Source organism: Volvox carteri (assembly GCF_000143455.1).
Source record: "Volvox carteri f. nagariensis unplaced genomic scaffold VOLCAscaffold_4, whole genome shotgun sequence".
NCBI lineage: Eukaryota > Viridiplantae > Chlorophyta > Chlorophyceae > Chlamydomonadales > Volvocaceae > Volvox > Volvox carteri.
The window spans coordinates 1,890,115-1,894,566 of record NW_003307547.1 but is presented as its reverse complement, the minus strand read 5'-3'; positions in this window follow the sequence as shown (position 1 = coordinate 1,894,566).

The following is a 4,452-nucleotide window of genomic DNA, read 5'->3' as shown; positions in this document are numbered from 1 at the left end:
ACTTCCGCCAGCGCTGCTACCTGCGGCCTGGCCCCCGCCAGCTCTGTCGCCCGTGGTGCTGAAGGCATTGACGGTGACGTCGGTCGGCGCCTGCAGGTCCACGTCCATGCATAGTGCCCACGCTCACTCCATGCGGTTATAGACGGGCTGTTGTGCAGGAGGCTGATGCATGAGAACCAGCAGCCCGTCTTGTCCATGCTGAACGTGACCGAGTAGCCGCGTGTGATGAGGTCTGTCGACCTCTCACGAGGTCGACAGACGTCAGGGTGAGGCCCGAGCTGGGGACGTGCAGCATGTTGTACAGCCAGACATTGTGTCCATCACGAGTATGCAGGTGCAGCTGCCCTGTTCCCACGACATGTTGCCCCACCCGATTAGCCGTGGCATGCCGGCGGGGACATGGTTGTGCAGCAGGGAGTGGTCACCCGTGAGGTGGTATGGTGAGCCTGAGTCGAGGGTGACTCGTGAGCTGCTTCCACTGTGGTCGATGACCAGCACTGGGGCACGGCTCTGGTGTGAGCTGCTTCGGCTGCTGCCCGAGCTGCTGCCACTGCTGCCGCATGCAGTGTCGCCACCGTTGTGTTGGCTGTTGCCACATCGAGCACGGCCACATTCACGTGCTCCGTCAGCCCTGCTGTTACCGCCATTGCCGCTGCCAGTGCCCCTGCCGCCACCGTCACGGTGGCGGTTGCAGCTGCCTCAACTGATGTTGCTGGCGGCGTGCAGCTGCTCGAATGTGTTGCTGCGGTGAAGGCCGACGGACTCGTCTGCCTGCTTAACAGGACACTCGTGAACGTAGTGACCAGGCTGTCCGCAGTAGTGACAGGTGTCGCCGGCCCGTACGGTGCCTGCAGCACCGGCGGCGCTGCCGATTCCACTGGCAGCACGGCCAGGGCCGACAGCTCCCACCAGGCTTGTCTTGCTTGCTTGCTTGGGTCTTAAGGTTGTTCTCCTTCTCATGCAGCATGAGCACGAGCTGTGGGGTCGTTAAGTTGGGCTGATACATCGTGAACTCGATGGTGATGGTGCACTGCGGAGGCAGGCCATGGCCAGAATGGTGTGGTGCTCTCGTCCCACTGGCCGCCGGCCACGATTATATTGCTACGGAGCTGCTCTGCCTGCTGAACGAAGTCAGTGGTCGTCTTCCCATCGTACATGCTCAGCTGCTTCTGCGGCTCCAACAGGCTCAGCCGGGCCTGGGATGCAGAACGCAACTGTTGCTGTAAGAGCTGCATGGCGGCGAGAGTGGTCTGGCGATTCCTGAGCAACTGCTTGATGGGCAGTTCACAGGACAGATGCAGGTAGCCGAGCGCCTGTGCGTCCTCCTCCAGGGCGTCTTGGGTGTTGCGGCCCGGAGGCGACGGGTGTTGATGTAGTCTTCAACTTGGGTGTTGCAAGGAAATCGCCTAAGACGCCGAGCCACTGGGAGTAGTTCGACCCATCCGAGAGGAGGACACCCTTACATCCCTTCCCCATGATGGTTGCCTAGCGAGCATGACTGATCAAGCCGTGTTCCCCCCCGCCTATCTGGCAACTAGTTGATGGTATGATGCATCGTTGTTGCGGCGTACGATGGCTCCTGATGCGATTTATGCCCTTTCAGCCTCCCAGGCATGTCCCCACTTGCCTCACAGCCACCGACACATCTCATGGCAGGGGTTTAATTGTGTGCGTGTTGGATGCAGCGTTTCCCGCCTCATTTCGGCAAATAGTTGATGGCATCATACATCATTGGCACGGTGTAAGACAGTGCCTGATGCGATTTATGCGTCCGGAAGCCCTTTCAGCCTCGCAGGCATGTCCCCACAACTGCCTCACAGCCAGTGGGGGTCTAATTGCGTGCGTGTTCGCATGCGGCATATGTCCCGCCGCCTTTCTGGCATCTATTGATGGTATGATGAATCGTTGTGCGATGTAAGGCTGCACCTGATGCGATCTCGTTTGCGGAAGGGCCCCCTGAGTGCTGCCAAGCATGTTATATTCTTATGAGACTGCGTGAAGGTTAACGAACTGAGTATGCGACCAACACATAAAACATCGCATGTGAATTGTTATGTCATGCGATTAATCAAAGTAAATCGTGTGTGTTTGGTGTGTTAGGCCGCAGTAAACTTGACGCAACGAGCCTTCATACGCTTGAAACGCACCATTTGTTTGCATGCGAATTGCGTTGCGACATGTGTGCGTTTGGTGTGTGCTAGGCCGCGTTAAGCTTTACGCAATCAGACTTCATACGCATGAAACGCAACATGTATTCGCATGTGAATAGCCTTGCGGACTGTATGCGTTTGATGTGCGATTGGACGCGTATTGCTTTACGCATTGTCTCCCCACACGCACGAATCGCAATATGGAATCGCATGCGTATCGCCTTGCTACACATGCGCGTATGCTTCGCGTTTCAACATAAGCACGGATGAATTGCTCAAGTCGACCAAAACGACGCAAGTTTATTTCCAAATGAACCTTTACAATCTGAAAATTATAAAATTTAAAAATTTTAGCCAGTAGGGCCGATTTCCGCTTTTTCATAGCCGTTGTGCGTTAGCTCTTTGCGTTACAAAAACATGCTCATTCGCACCTAACGCTAAGATTCGCACCGTTACGCGAACTAACGCGAACTAACGCGGACTTAAGGCGATCACCCGTCGTCATAGTGTGTCGTGGCCATGGCGAGCAGGACCACAATGCTGAACGTCCGCGATTGTACCGACAATGACAACATTTACTAGCTTTATATTCACTAGCAGTCCAAGGCTTTAATGAATGTATTGACTCAAGGATCAGTCTATCACAACGATAACGGCGAAGGAAAAGAAGCCAAACTAACCCTACAAATTGTGAAAAGAAGAAGTCATATGTAATACACAGCATTTGATATTTATGCACTGGGCTAAATACTGGCTGAACAGCGACGCAGATCGGTCGTGCGATGATGCCGTGCGAAATCTTGCCGCCGCCGAAAAGTGCGTAACAGCACTACCTACATTTTCGTTTTTATGGCATTGTAAATTTGCATTTGATTAAGTTGGTTCACCACTTTTGGCAGGCAAAATGGACGCAGACGCGGAACACAGTGCTTTACCACACAGCATCAAGCACGCTACAAGGCGAAAGATCAATATGCTTAAACTTGCTGTCATATACTTAAAAGAAATTGTTGCAGATTCCGCTTAGCAGGTAGAGCCAGCGACGCATAGATTTCCCTTTAGGCCGTACGACTTGAGGGCCTTGTTCATTGGCCTTCTTCCCTATAGAGACTGTACGGCATCATTGGCCTTCTTCCCTATAGAGACTGTACGGCATCATTGGCCTTCTTCCCTATAGAGACTGTACGGCAGTATCATTTTTTACCTAAGAGGTTACCTTTTTAGAGTTAGAAATAAAGGAAGAATCATTTTTTACCTAAGAGTTACAGCTTTTCAGAAAGAACTAACAGCAACTACTACTATTATAAATTTTTGGCCGATCATTGGCGAGCGCAATAATGAGCGGTAGCAAAGAAAAGACCTCCATCTCGGACGGGGACGGACGAAATGTCACAATATCAAACAAACTCACAATCCTACGGGATCTCAAATAACCAAAAAATCCTACGGGATATGCCCGGGGGCGCCTGAGGACATTCGCTCGAGGGGGGGAGGAATGTAAGAAGGTTCAGCTCCCGTGGCATCTCCCTGAGTACTCTTTGCCTGGTGTTACACGAGGGCCCTCGGGTGGCCTATAGGCGATCAAACGTTTTACTGACGCATGAGGCGGCGGGACAACCCGCGCGACCGCGTGTGTGCGTGTGTGTATGTGTGTATGTGTGTATGTATTGGTATGGATGTATGCGTACAAGAACGCCTACAGGTCTGTTGGTACATCTTTCCTGCATGCAGGTACGAACGGGTTCGTGGCAAGCGTCAGCTCTCCTAGCACCGCCAAGGTATGTCATTATTAAACATACCATTAACCATACCCATCCATACTGAACTATAGAGCTGCAAGGGGGGTGAGAGTAGGTGGAACGATGCAAAAGCCAATCTGAGCATCCCGGGTTGCGCCTTTGCTGTGTTACAGTAGGTAAGGGTACTCCCTAAACTAATCAGGGGACATCAAGCTAATATACCGTATATATCCCTGCATATGAGCTTTATATCCCATGGTGAGCTTAGGATCCTAAACTCCGGAGTGTGAGAGCCTACCTGGTCACTTAGGTAGATTTAGCGACTAGTCCACTTATGAAGGTGTTGATAAACACCGGGGGTTTCCCTTGGGGTCTTATAGTCGCTTGCAGTCCGTCCCCTGGCGCCTGTATGAAATGCCATACGATTGCATAACAGAGTGGCACTGTCCAGAGAAGATTTTTGACACAGGTCTGGCCGTGAACGGGCAGACGTGTACAAGATTGCGTACGGAGTCGAGTATGTGTACGAATCGTTACAGCCACAGCCGTAGCCATGTACTGCT